Raw genomic sequence first — 15,105 nt, 5'->3', positions numbered from 1 at the left:
CCACCTGCCGGCCAAATCCTCCCCCCTGACCGACCTCTCCATCACAGTCGAGAATGCAGCTGTGACCCCGTCGCCGACCGCCAAGAACCTTGGTGTTGTCCTCGACGACCAGTTGAACTTCTCTGCTCACATCGCAGCGACAACCAGAACCTGCAGATTCCTCCTGAGCAACGTCAGAAGGATACGCCCCTTCCTGACAAAAGAAGCCACCCAACTCCTCGTCCAATCAACAGTCATCTCCCGCCTCGACTACTGCAACGCACTGCTAGCTGGCCTCCCGGCCACTGCCACCAAGCCTCTTCAACTCATTCAAAATGCAGCGGCCCGCCTGATCTCAAACCTACCGAAGTCGGCCCATGTCACCCCACTTCTTAGGGACCTGCACTGGCTCCCCATTGCTGCACGTATCCGCTTCAAGGCCCTCGACCTAGCATACCGTGCGGCAAAGGGAACCGCTCCCGCCTACCTCCGGTCAATGGTCTCTAACTACACACCCTCAAGACCCCTACGCTCTGCGTCTTCTGGCCGCCTCAGATCTACTCCTATCCAAGCTCCCGGAGGGTCATCAAAGAGAAGCCGCCTATTCTCAGTCCTTGCCCCACAATGGTGGAATGAACTACCCATCCCAGTTAGGACAGCCGAATCCCGTCCAATCTTTCGCCATCGACTAAAGACTCACTTCTTCAACCATTATCTGAAATGATAAAAAAAAAAAAAAAAAAAAAAATCTAACCCCGACTAACCTTAATGTCATGCACTTGTCCTAATAAAACTAACCTACACTGTAACACGCAACACTTTGATGAACATTGTTACTCAGCTGATAGAGTTATACCCTTCTTGCTGTCTTGTCGCACAGAACTTGTAAGTCGCTTTGGATAAAAGCGTCAGCTAAATGACTAAATGTAAATGTACAGTTTAGACATTTCTCGTGCATAAAATGAAGACACTGCCTCCTGTACAAGTCGGCCACAGCAGTGGCATGAACCCACAGGGAAGAAGGTAGCAGGCCAGCCTATAACCTCTGCAGTGGTGGCAAAAGTGATCCCCACCTACACTCCTAACAGGTAGTTTCAAAGCACAATAAAAACACAGATACATTTGGTAATAAAGGCAAAATGGTGCTCATTCACAGTTAATTGAAAAAAGAATTTTGCACCGTCATGCAGTTTGATGTGAAAGAATAATAGCCCATTGATTGTGGCTTGAGCTATCAGGTAATGGTATTCTTGGCTGGAAGTTAGACAGCATGCTCACAACATACCAGATCTGGTTCATGTTTGTCAACCTTATGTTAGATATCCTCTCTGACACAATTTTTCATTTCTTTATCTTTGATATAGCACGTTCAACATGTGTCCTCTGTGCAGCCACTTTTTCTTGTCAGGCAGACATCTGTAGAGGGCATCTGCCTTTTTCCTCTGACGAAGGGTGGGATGTTTATTTCAAGTCCAATTTCTTGTAGGTCATTTTCAATTAAAAATCCTTTATCTACCATAAGCCCATCCCCTTCCTGCAGATAGCCATGTTTAAGCATATTTTTCATTAGCTTAATAAAGTTGCTCTGCCTAACTATTTCTTTGTCAGACATAGATCCAGTGAAAAGAGTTGAACAAAATATTACAGAACCTCGTGGATCACATGCTATGAGGGATTTCAATGTGTTTGCAGACTTGTAGGTTGAGTAGCTTTGGAAGTTGGGGTTTGAATTTTTTACTCTGTACAGTCTAATATTGCCATCGTTGTAGGAAATTCCTCTCTGTACTTTCCTGGCATTTGTGCCATTATTATGTCTCTATGAGGCCATGCGGGTAGTTCCCCTAGAACTGTGAACATGTAGTCCACCCATGCATTGAACAAAGTACCAACACATTCATCAATCATAAATCTAAATTCCAAATCTTTTAAATCATGATTTTGTCTCAGTTTCATAAGAACAAGCAATAGCTGCACACACAGGGGCATTGTGTTAATTTGCCAATCACTTCTGCTATATGTCAATCGGACTGAAGTTTGCTGTGCTGTTTCACTGCTAGGTATACTAAACACAGTACATAGATTATTGAATTGATCATAAGTGAATCCAGTGGCATATTTGAAATGGCTGGTACACGGCTGTTCTGCAAGACCTCTGGTGTTAATCTATTTGGTACTTGATTATGTCTCAGAACAGTATTTATACTCGTCAGTGATTCGATTTGTGCTTGTTGATTTCTCAATCGTTCATTTCGCTCCTCTTGTCCACCTTCTTCCATTTGGGGGAGGCTGCTCCACAGGCCGGCAGAAGTGCTTTGAGGGGAAAAGACATTTAGCAAACGTTAAGTTAGCTAAAAACACCAGCTAACAAGCGTGGAAGAAAAGTCAGACAGAAAATGAATGACCGCAAAGTTGATGTTGATAACACTGTAGCTAGCTAGCTAGGATAACACCAGCTAGCTAGCTGGCTAGCTAGCTTGCAGCTAACGTTAGCTAACTAATAGTTTGGTCTACGTTTCTAATACATGCCGTCAAATATTATGTCTTTATGAATTGACCTTACCTTTGAGCAAACATAAGTGTCCTTGGTAATGGTCTTCACATTCAGTTGTGTATGTGGTCGACGACACAGCAGAATCCACTGCTTGCATTTGCAGAGTTTTCTTTTGGGCTTCGGAAAAGGTACAAAATATACTCCTCCATCCAGTCTTTCAGGGTACCTGGTGTCCGAATTACCGGTACCCCACGCACAGCGTTTCACCATCAGATATTAGCTAGATAATAAACATAGAAACTGAACTCTTCACAGTGGTTTCGATCACAGACGTTTGGTTTGATGCACCCTACAAATGGCTTTTCTGTTGATGTCCGAGTTTTCTGCCAGCAAGGATTTTTGCTGTGATATGATTGGACAAATTCTTTTTGGGGCGTGGTTTAGCGACAGGTCTATTGTCCTGTCTTCCACTGCGTCTGATGCTGATCCTGTCTGTGCAGTTATGTGTTCTTGTTTGTCATTATTTAATATTTCCTTTTGTTCAAACCATGGTAATTATTAATTAAATATCTTTTGTTGGTTACTGTCGTCTCCTCTAATGGATTTGTCTCATGTAGTATTATCTTAACAGTACAGTACTCTGCTGTTGTTCTGTATCTAAGTTGCTGGTTGCGTTACCCATAGGAGAATAGTACGGTGATGGATGAATCATCAGGCAGAATCCAGAGCTCTCATCTAAAGTTGTTGCATTTATTGCATATAAAACACAATGTATTTCTATATTAAAAGGTTGAAATCCAACAAAGCTCAAGCTTGAGTCTTTGTTGAAAAGAGTCTATATTCAAATCAATGATGTTCAGAACAGCGTTGAATCTATCTAGCTGACTCGAGTTCTTTGTTGTCTGGAGAAAACCAGGAAGTTCTTTGTCCGAGGTGATCTCTTTTAATAATAATAATAATAATAATAATAATAATAATAATAATAATAATAATAATAATAATAATAATAATAATAATAATAATAATAATAATAATAATAATAATAATAATAATAATAATAATAATAATAATAATAATAATAATAACTTTATTTGTATAGCACTTTTCATACAGAGGTTGCAGTTCAAAGTGCTTCACAACAGTAAAAAATACAGGCATAAGCGGGCATAAAAAAGATAGACAGGTAGCAAGGTATGGCAAATCACAGTGTTTCACATTAGGATCTAGCATCCCAATAGGCTCTCCGCTTACAGTTTTCAGTAACACAAATAATAAAAATAGTTTAAAATGATTCAGTTTAAAAATAGTAAAATTATAAAATAGAACGGACATAAAAAATACAGACATGAGCGAGTGTAACAAGTGTCAATTGAACATTGTTTATTATTTTATTAAGGATTGAAATGTTACCAAATCCTGTTTACAATTGTTTACAAGTGGTTATTATTATTTATTATTTCTTTATACCAAAGGCACTTTTATCTGAACGTAACTTGGAAAGTTCACGTTCAAGAGTTTAGCACTTCCGGGTCAAATATTTGCGCGTGTTAGGAGCAACCTTCCGGTTTGAGTTCAGTTTGCAACGACAACTCAACGTGAGAGGTATGTGTATTACTGTGGCGCGTCGCAATATTGGTTTCACACTGTTGTATATACATTTTGTATAAGAATTGAATGTTGATAGATAATAATTACTCGATAGTGTTGTGACGAACGGTGTGGTTATATAATATGCACAATTGAAGGTCTTAGTCGGTGTATTTCACCGAGGCAATATAGTCAACTATTGTTCTCTGTCCACAGACATGACTGAGAGCACATGTGTGACGCTGTTTCCTGTTGTGGCAATTCCACCACTCGTTCTATGCAGGTGGCCTCCATTGCAGTCCATCAATTAAATGATTGAACAGTGTCCATGTGTGCCGACTCATCCCTAAGCCTCACACACAGAACACAACGCAGCAAGGATTCACGGGCAGCACGTCCGTTACACGAGCATAGCAAGGTATGGTAAATCACGTTGTTTCACATTAGGATCTAGCATCCTAATAGGCTCTCTATTCAGTAATACAATTAATCACAGTGTTTCACATTTGGATCTAGCAAATAATAAAAATAGTTTAAAATTATTCAGTTTAAAAATAGTGTTGTGAAGGGCCAGATTAAACCGAATATATATATTTATTTATATATATATATTTAATTGTATTTGTATATTCTCTAATATTCCCTGATATCCCTTGTATATTCCTTGTACAATATGCATTGAATATCCATTCTAGCCTACTGAACATCCCATAATAGTCTCCATTCTACTATTGGTCGAGACCTTGGTGCCAGGCTGCCATACCCCTCAGACCCAGTTCAAACGTACCGCTCCACATGTACGAACAAGTCCTAGTTCCGCGTAGGAATCTGGCTACCGTACCACTAATGGGACTATTTGTTCATAGTGCGTATATATACTGCGCTACTAAAGTAGGACTTCCTTTTCAGTCCAGTTTCTTACCCTCCAATAGAGTCACAGACGTAAAGCCTCCCCGCGACGCCACGTGTGGGAGTAAGGCCAAGTTCGCCTACCATCGGTATTGAGACATCGTGTATATTAATATTTGAATAGTCATATTTGGCACTATATCATCGAGTTAGACGTAGTCTATTAAGCTAATAATAGTCTGTTAATATATAGTGCTTCGTGCGGGGAGAATACTACCGTAGTCAGTACCCCATCGTTTCGGGCAGAGAACTGGCTGCTTACCCAGGGTGGTTGACCCCAAGTGAAGCTGCACCCGAGGAGCCCCAGAGCCGACGAGCGAGTGGACCTGTATACCGGATTATTCTACCGACGACAGCCCGCCTTCCCAGGCACGGATTATGCTTTGTATACTTTGATTATTCCATGGATAAAGACCCCCGACACTGCCGTGTGTTGGAACCCCCCCCCCCCCTGGAGAGGACGCAAGGTGAGGAGACGCTCTGCAAGACGAGGTCGCTTCACGTCTCTCCCCCGTGGACCGGAGAGAGCCGGCCCACAAAGAGTCCACCTGCTTTCATCTGTGGTCCAAGGATCGCCGGCGCATTGAACGGCACTACAGTGGGTTCACCTGGGATACCCTTGGCCGGACGAGGCAGCCGGATTCTACCCCCCCCCCCCTCCTACTCCTGTCGGCTTACAAGCGACCGGATTAACCCCCCCTTAGTGTATCTAGTATATAATCATTAAAGTATCATTGCTGTTATTCCTTAACTATTCCAGGTCGTATATTTACCACCTGCGCCATCAGAGATTGGACATTCTCTATTGATATACCGACGAATACTCTTTGCCATAAAAGTGCATACTATTTCAATTCATAAATGTAATTAAGTGATTAAGTGCTTGCTCTACACACCATTGCTGTGTAGTAATAAACGCATACTTCGACTTCGTACATTTGTGTTGGATCCGTTTCATCTACGTGAGAGTGTTTATGATAATATATTTATGCCGTGTACTGGGTGGCCGAATATTAAGTACAAAGGTAGTGGTAGTAAGTATCATATCTAGTAATACAGTCAGGGAATTGTACCCCTCAGTTACAATTGGTCCTTCGAGCCGGAGGGTAATTAGTGTAATATTAATATAGTGTTATTAATATTGAAATGGCCTATGATGAACACTCCACGAAACGATCCTCCTAACCAACGCCCGCAGCGCGAACGACGGCTCCCTCAGTACTTAGAGGCTTACGCTGTCAGTCAACAACCTAGTCTTCTACTAACAGTAAACGCGGTAAAACTAGAAAGTAAAAGTATGTCTAACCCCAACGCCCAGACTACCCCGACCATAGAGGCCCCTACGGGCTCTAATGTAACTGACCAAGTTCACGGTGGGGACCAGTGGGAACCAGACATGACTTCACACCCCGCCAGTACTGAAGAAGTAGTCCCCGATGAGTCCCGGGAGGAATACAACGCTACCGAGAGAGAACTCGGCACGGAAGAAGACGGGGAGAGCACCGTGGAGATAGAGCTCCAAGGCTCCGCAAGGAGTACCCCGAGGGAAGGCTCCCCTATACAACCGCCTTCTCCCAGCGAGGCAGAGAGGACCCTACAGCAGGCCTTCCTCATCAGCCTGAACGCCGCTGCTGAACGCGACCGACTGCAGATCCAGCAGCGAAGCGAACACGAGCAGATACGTCTAGAAATAAGACGCATTCAGATGGAAGAGAATGTGGCCCGAGAACGAGCCGGTGCTCAACGGGACGCAGCGCGCGACAGACAGCAGTCGCAACTAATAGAACAGCTGATCAGACGGACAACACCCTCTCCCTCCGCCAGAGGCTCCAGGAACTCGTCTAGACACACCTCCAGGGCGGCATCCCCTAGCCGAGTAAACAACCCTGAACTTGACCAACAGACGAGGTCTATACCCCCCACAGACCACCTCCCCCCACCAGTCCAAGCGAGACCTAGCAACCGGGAAGGAGCAGCATATCCTGTGGAGAGGCTAAACCAGAGACTACAAGCACTGGATGACCTAACTGAAGACGAAGAGGAAGAGGAGGAGAACCACGCCCGAAGACAGCACAGTACTCTACCGGACCAGGAGGTCCGGTACAGCCCAGGCTATACTCCCGCGGAGCTGCGCTACAGACCCCCGACTCTATACACGGGTGAGCACGACGCACGACCCGCACCGAGGAACAGCACCTGGACAAGCGGGCCATGGTACACTGCCGGTACCAGCCCATACCAAGGAGCGGGAGGAGACTCGCCTAGGAGGCCTCTCCCCCAACGCTCGCCGATGTATCCACAGTCAGCGTCATACATTGGCACGCCTATGGTACCCGACTTCACCCAAGAGAACCGGGCCCAGTATACAGAACTCTGGAGAACTCTGTCTGGAGACCATGTTGGTGGATGTATTGGATGAACGCCACAAATACGCCATCCTACTGAAGCACTTAAAGGTGCCCCGCGCACATAATATAGCGCTCGCCTACGCGACTTCCACCACCCCATACACAGCAGCGCTGGTAGCACTGGACCAGAGGTATGGGCGCATATGGGATTACGTGATCCAGGAGATCCGACACATCGACCGCTTACCCCCAGCAATAGACAATCGAGCACTGGACGACCTGTCCATCAGAGTGCAGTCCCTGGTAGGGATGTTGGGAGCGCAAAGAGAGAAGGGGAGGCATGAACTTTACGCCAACTCAAATGTGGAAAGGATTCTGGAGAAGCTGCCGCCCGCTCGTCAGGAGCGCTTTAGGCGGCAGAGGGACCACAGAGACCCGAATGGCCCCGAACCGAACCTCCTCGATCTAGCAGACTTCCTGGCGAGAGAAGTCAGCAGCCTACGGCTAGATACATTCGGACGGAGCACCCCTGGCTCCAGAGAAGGAACCAGACGACTAAATGATGGAAGAAGATCGGTGACTGTGATGCACCAATCGGAGTCAGTACCGAGCAGCAGGAGCCACAGTACCCCCTCCAGAACGGAGAAGTGGAAGATAGTGTGCCCCTACTGTGAGAAAGAACACTGGCTAGCGCAATGTGACTCCTTCCCCAACCTGAACGCGGAGGAAGCAGGTCAATGGATAAAGTCCAACAAGCGCTGTTTTCGCTGTGCGCGCTCACACATGGCAGCCGAATGCCGCTTAAAGAAAAGGTGCACCAAGTGCGATGGAGCCCATCTGGACATACTTCACGACAGTAACAGACGGCGCCCTTCACCTGCACCATCCAGCCGCAAAGCGAGCGTCATGTACATCGATCCCGCCAGCAGCAGTGGAGCCCGAGTACTCCTAAAAGTAGTGCGTGTGACACTAAGCTACCAGAATAAAGTCCTGGACACTTACGCCGTCCTCGATGACGGGTCAGAGAAGACCCTGCTGCTCGCCTCCGCTGCGGCCCAGCTAGGGCTGCGGGGAAGCGAAACCCAAATGACAATTCGGACAATAAGACGAGATTTGAAGACGATAAAGGGCGAGAATGTCTCATTCTCTATCGCAGCAAGCGGCCAGCCTGAGCGACGGTACCAGATTACAGACGCTTTCACCAGCCAAGAAATAGGACTGTCGCGGTACACATACCCCGTCGCCAAGCTGATGGAGAAATATGCACATCTGCGCAAGTTACCGATCCCGCTCATAGACAATGCTATGCCGACCCTGTTGATAGGCTCCGACCATGCAGACCTCATTGTCCCGATAGACCGGGTTCATACCGGACCCCGAGGCTGTCCTGCAGCAGTCGAGACCCGTTTGGGATGGACTCTCCAAGGCCCGCTCGCCAAATCTCTCAACCGAAGTACAGCCACTAGAAGTCTCCACTCCCGAGTCACAGAGGGAGAAACCGCACTCCTGCAACACGTAGAGCGGCTATGGACCTTGGAACAAATGCCCTTTAAGAACGGAAAGAAAGACATTCGCTCTAAAGATGACATTTACGCCATTCACCTCCTCGAGACAGGGACCAAGAGAGTCCCGGTCAACGGCGTGTTGAGATACGCCACGCCACTCCTGCGGCGAGAAGGAATGCCTACTTTCCACGCCAAGACAGACGCCACAGAACGGTACCTGCTGAACACGGAGCGGCGCTTAGCCAAGAACCCCGCCCAAGAGAGTGTATACCGCGCGGAGATTGAGAAGCTCATCACAGCGGGACACGTCACAAAGATGGACATTAAAGAGGCTGACCAGACCACTGAATCGTGGTACGTGCCTCACCACAAGGTCAATCACAACGGTAAAGACCGCATAGTATTTAACTGCAGCTACCAGATCGGATCCCAAAATCTGAATAAAGAGTTACTGCCCGGTCCCACACTCGGCCCCTCCCTACTCGGCGTTCTACTCCGCTTCCGCCAGGAAAAGGTGGCCATCAGCGGGGACATTAAAGGAATGTTCCTGCAGGTGAGACTAGTAGAGGCGGACAAGCCCCTGTTACGGTTCCTATGGAGAGAGAAGCCAGGAGATGAGCACCCAGCCATCTACCAATGGGAAGTCCTCCCCTTCGGAACGACGTGCAGCCCCTGCTGTGCTACATTTGCACTACAGAAACATGTAGCAGAGGACCCAGCAGCGGACGAAGAGGTCCGACACAGCGTAAAGAACAGCTTCTACGTAGACAACTGTCTACAAAGCCTTTCAACCCAAGAAGAAGCCGAGGCTCTCCTGATTAAACTCCGCGCCTCATTGATCAAAGGCGGCTTTGATCTCAGGCAGTGGGCCAGCAGCGATCCGCAAGTACTGCGCAGCCTCTCCTCCGAGGACAAGGCAGCCAGCAGCGAGACCTGGATGGCTACAATCCCGGGAGAAGCCCAGGAGATGACCCTGGGATTGGTGTGGCGATTCAAAACAGATTCGCTTCACTACAGACACAAGCCCCTGACTACGGAGCAGGGAAGGCCGGCGGCGGCGCCGACCACCAGACGGAGTGTGTACACAACACTCGCCCGACAATATGACCCGCTAGGATGTATTCTACCGTACACCACCAGGGCAAAAATGATTGTACGAGCATTGTGGGACAAGGACCAGGGCTGGGACGACCCCATTCCCCCATCCACCTGGAGAGAGTGGGAGATGGAGCTCCACTCACTCCCAGGCGTTAATATGCGCCGAAGCTACTTCCCACCCACGGTGAGGCCAGAGACATGTAAAATGGACTTACACGTCTTCAGTGACGCCTCAGAGGTTGCATACGGATCAGTAGCCTACTTACGGGCCCAAGAGAAGGGGGGAGAGATCTACACAGCATTTGTCCTCGCCCGCTCGAGAATAGCCCCACGCAAGCAACAATCTATCCCACGTCTAGAGCTCTGCGCAGCCCTAGCCGGAGCGCACCTAGCCATGCTCATCCAACGTGAGCTCACCATACCGGTGTCTAGAACAATCCTGTGGTCAGATTCCACGACGGTACTCGCCTGGATCAAATCGGACTCATGCAAGTACAAAGTCTTCGTGGGAGTCAGAGTCACCGAGATTCAAGACTTAACCGAAGAGTTAACCGGAGAAACAGAGTGGCGCTACGTTGATACAAAACAGAACCCAGCTGACGTCATCACCCGGGGGATGCCCCTGGATGACCTCACCCGTCGCAATGTCTACAGTGACGGCCCCGCATTCCTAAGACTCCCGGAAGGACAGTGGCCCATGCCTATCCCGAGGGAAGCAAGTCCAGAGGAGGTGGAAAATAAGAAGTCTGTGTTCTGTGGATTGAGCACCGTAGCCTCCACCGACCCTAACATAGACGATTGCACGTCCATAGAGAGTGCACAACAAAGAACATTCCTGCGGTACCACCCGGAGTGGAAGCCCCTCGGATATGTCTCCAGTGATGAGGCGGATATCGACCCAGTTACCCCCAACACACTCCTGATGGGGCGGCTAGATCCTGCATTACCCCAGACAATGTACCGGCCTGAAGAAGCGAACGGCCGACGAATGTGGAGGTACAGCCAAGTATTAGCCGACAAGTTTTGGAACAGTTTCCTACTGCACTACCTACCGTCTCTACAGACCCGCCAGAAGTGGGTAAAGGAGAGAGACAATTTGACAGAAGGAACAGTCGTCATGATTATTGATCAATCACTGCCCAGAGCTATGTGGCCGGCCGGCCGCGTAAGCAAAGTGATCACCGGTGCCGACGGCAAGGTCCGAGCAGCTGAAGTGCTCGTCCAGGGTCGCACTTACACCCGTCCCGTGGCGAGGCTCATAGAACTGCCTCGACTCCCAGACACAATCGATGATGACCATGACCCTACAACCCTATGACTTTGTGAAGTTGACTGACCCCTACAGCAAACCCTTATGTGTAAATAGACAACGCGATTAATCTGTCTCTGTTTAACTGATTAGGTCTGGGACCTATTCAGGGGGTGGCTGTTGTGAAGGGCCAGATTAAACCGAATATATATATTTAATTATATATATATATTTAATTGTATTTGTATATTCTCTAATATTCCCTGATATCCCTTGTATATTCCTTGTACAATATGCATTGAATATCCATTCTAGCCTACTGAACATCCCATAATAGTCTCCATTCTACTATTGGTCGAGACCTTGGTGCCAGGCTGCCATACCCCTCAGACCCAGTTCAAACGTACCGCTCCACATGTACGAACAAGTCCTAGTTCCGCGTAGGAATCTGGCTACCGTACCACTAATGGGACTATTTGTTCATAGTGCGTATATATACTGCGCTACTAAAGTAGGACTTCCTTTTCAGTCCAGTTTCTTACCCTCCAATAGAGTCACAGACGTAAAGCCTCCCCGCGACGCCACGTGTGGGAGTAAGGCCAAGTTCGCCTACCATCGGTATTGAGACATCGTGTATATTAATATTTGAATAGTCATATTTGGCACTATATCGTCGAGTTGGACGTAGTCTATTAAGCTAATAATAGTCTGTTAATATATAGTGCTTCGTGCGGGGAGAATACTACCGTAGTCAGTACCCCATCGTTTCGGGCAGAGAACTGGCTGCTTACCCAGGGTGGTTGACCCCAAGTGAAGCTGCACCCGAGGAGCCCCAGAGCCGACGAGCGAGTGGACCTGTATACCGGATTATTCTACCGACGACAGCCCGCCTTCCCAGGCACGGATTATGCTTTGTATACTTTGATTATTCCATGGATAAAGACCCCCGACACTGCCGTGTGTTGGAACCCCCCCCCCCTGGAGAGGACGCAAGGTGAGGAGACGCTCTGCAAGACGAGGTCGCTTCACGTCTCTCCCCCGTGGACCGGAGAGAGCCGGCCCACAAAGAGTCCACCTGCTTTCATCTGTGGTCCAAGGATCGCCGGCGCATTGAACGGCACTACAGTGGGTTCACCTGGGATACCCTTGGCCGGACGAGGCAGCCGGATTCTACCCCCCCCCCCCCCCTCCTACTCCTGTCGGCTTACAAGCGACCGGATTAACCCCCCCTTAGTGTATCTAGTATATAATCATTAAAGTATCATTGCTGTTATTCCTTAACTATTCCAGGTCGTATATTTACCACCTGCGCCATCAGAGATTGGACATTCTCTATTGATATACCGACGAATACTCTTTGCCATAAAAGTGCATACTATTTCAATTCATAAATGTAATTAAGTGATTAAGTGCTTGCTCTACACACCATTGCTGTGTAGTAATAAACGCATACTTCGACTTCGTACATTTGTGTTGGATCCGTTTCATCTACGTGAGAGTGTTTATGATAATATATTTATGCCGTGTACTGGGTGGCCGAATATTAAGTACAAAGGTAGTGGTAGTAAGTATCATATCTAGTAATACAGTCAGGGAATTGTACCCCTCAGTTACAAATAGTCATCAGTAAGAAGTAAAAAGTGCAATAACCGACACATGAATTTGATAGGCAGTGTATAAGAGTAGGCAGGGTAAGAATAGTGCAGGTAAATACAAGTTGTGTCAGGATATCCCTGATGTTTCCTCTTGCCACTAGGTGGTAACAGATATCTATCAGTGAAATGCCTGAGCAAAGAGATAGGTTTTAAGCTGTCTTTTAAAGATGTCTAGCGAGTTGGCTTCCCTGATGTTTTGGGGTAGTTTGTTCCATAGTTTTGGGGCATAGTTGATAAAGGCTGCATTACCGATCCTCTTTTGACTGCTTCTGGGAGCCTCTAGTAGTCCAGCAGCTGATGATCGCAGTGTTCTTGCTGGTGTGTAATTTATTAGAGTGTTGGCGATGTAGCTAGGTCCCTGTCCATTTAGAGCTTTGTATGTAAGGAGAAGGACCTTAAAGTCAATTCTAAATGTTACAGGAAGCCAGTGTAAAGCAGCTAAAACTGGACTAATGTGCTCTCTCCTTTTGGTTCTAGTTAGCAGTCGGGCTGCAGAGTTTTGGATTAGCTGAAGCCTCTCTGTGGTTTTCTTAGGGAGACCTGTGAAAAGTGCATTACAGTAGTCTAACCGGCTAGATATGAATGCATGAATTAGCTTCTCAGCATCGTTCTGATTAATAAATGGTCGTACTTTTGCTATATTTCTGAGATGGAAGAACGATGTTTTCGTCACTTTGCTAATATGAGAATTGAAGTTCAGTTCTGAATCTATGATAACCCCAAGACTAGTGACCTCAGATTTGATCCAAGGGGTTAGTCCCCCCAGGTTCTTTATTAATGTTTCTTTTTTAGTTTTGGAGCCGATAATTAGAATTTCAGTTTTGTTTTCGTTTAGTTTCAGGAAGTTCTTACTCGTCCATTTATTTATTGCCAGTAAGCAGTCTGTAATGGAGCTAATCGCTGTATCATTTGGTTCAGCAGATATGTACAGTTGTGTATCATCCGCATAGCTATGGAAATCTACATTATGTTCTCTGATGATATCACCCAGCAGTAACATGTAAAGGGAGAAGAGTAAAGGACCTAAGCAACTCCCTTGTGCAACTCCATAGTTGTTGTCGTATATATCAGACATGTGATCTCCTAGTTTAACATAGAATTTCCTCCCTCTGATGTATGTTTTAAACCAGCCCAGCACATGTTCTGAGAAACCGACATGGTTTTCAAGACGATCGATTAGAATATCGTGATCGATTGTATCAAATGCTGCACTGAGATCTAACAGGATAAGGATGGAGATCTTATTCTCGTCAGAGTTTAGTATGAGGTCACTGATTATTTTGGTGAGGGCAGTTTCAGTGCTATGATATTTTCTGAATCCTGACTGAAATTCTTCTAAGATGTTGTTTTCTTCAAGAAAGGAGTTTATTTGAACTGAAACTGTCTTTTCAAGTACTTTACTAATGAATGGTAGGTTGGATATTGGATGATAATTTGCCATTTCATTACTATCCAAGTTAGGTTGTTTTAGTAATGGCTTTACAACTGCTGTTTTAAAGGCATCTGGGAAAATACCAGTCCTAAGGGAAGTGTTTATGATATCTAGCACAGGGCTTGAAACACTATTAAACACCCGTTTGAAGAAAGCTGTAGGTATAGGATCAATGTCTGAGGTGGAGGAGTTACATTCTGAGACAGTTTTGCAGAGTACATCTAATGTGATGCATGTGAAACTTCTCATGGTTACATTGCACGGTTTGCCGCAATCAGCTTTATTTCATGAGCAGGGGTGTAGCTCCAGATTCTGGGCCCCATGAAAGAATGTATTTGTAGGCCCCCATTGAATGCGAGCGCGCGTAAGCACGCAAGCGAATTTTTTTTGTGCCATTTTTTTATTGATGAAAACGCATAATATGGTTTTTACCTATACATTCGGATCAGCAGTTCAGCACCTGCACTGTTGGTGGGTGAGCCTAGTAAAGGATGTCGCATTGCGTTCATCTTCAATGAATGGACCAATGCAATAGTCTACCAAAGCCCCCCCTCTCTCTATATATATCACACACACACACACACACACACACACACACACACACACACACACACACACACACACACACACACACACACACACACACACACACACACACACACACACACACACACACACACTTCAGAAAGAAACATAGTATCAATGAGAGCATCAATAATACACCTGAGTGATGTCTAGTAAAAAAAGAAAAAAGATTTGGGCCCCCCCCCCAGTGCTGGGCCCTTGGAATCATCCTAAGCTACCCCCCCACCAGCTATGCCCCTGATCATGAGTAATGCTGGCCCCGATCAA

This window comes from Notolepis coatsorum (genome assembly GCF_963971535.1).
Source record: "Notolepis coatsorum genome assembly, chromosome: 6".
In the NCBI taxonomy this organism is placed as follows: Eukaryota; Metazoa; Chordata; class Actinopteri; order Aulopiformes; family Paralepididae; genus Notolepis; species Notolepis coatsorum.
Note: the sequence above shows the minus strand (reverse complement) of the source record.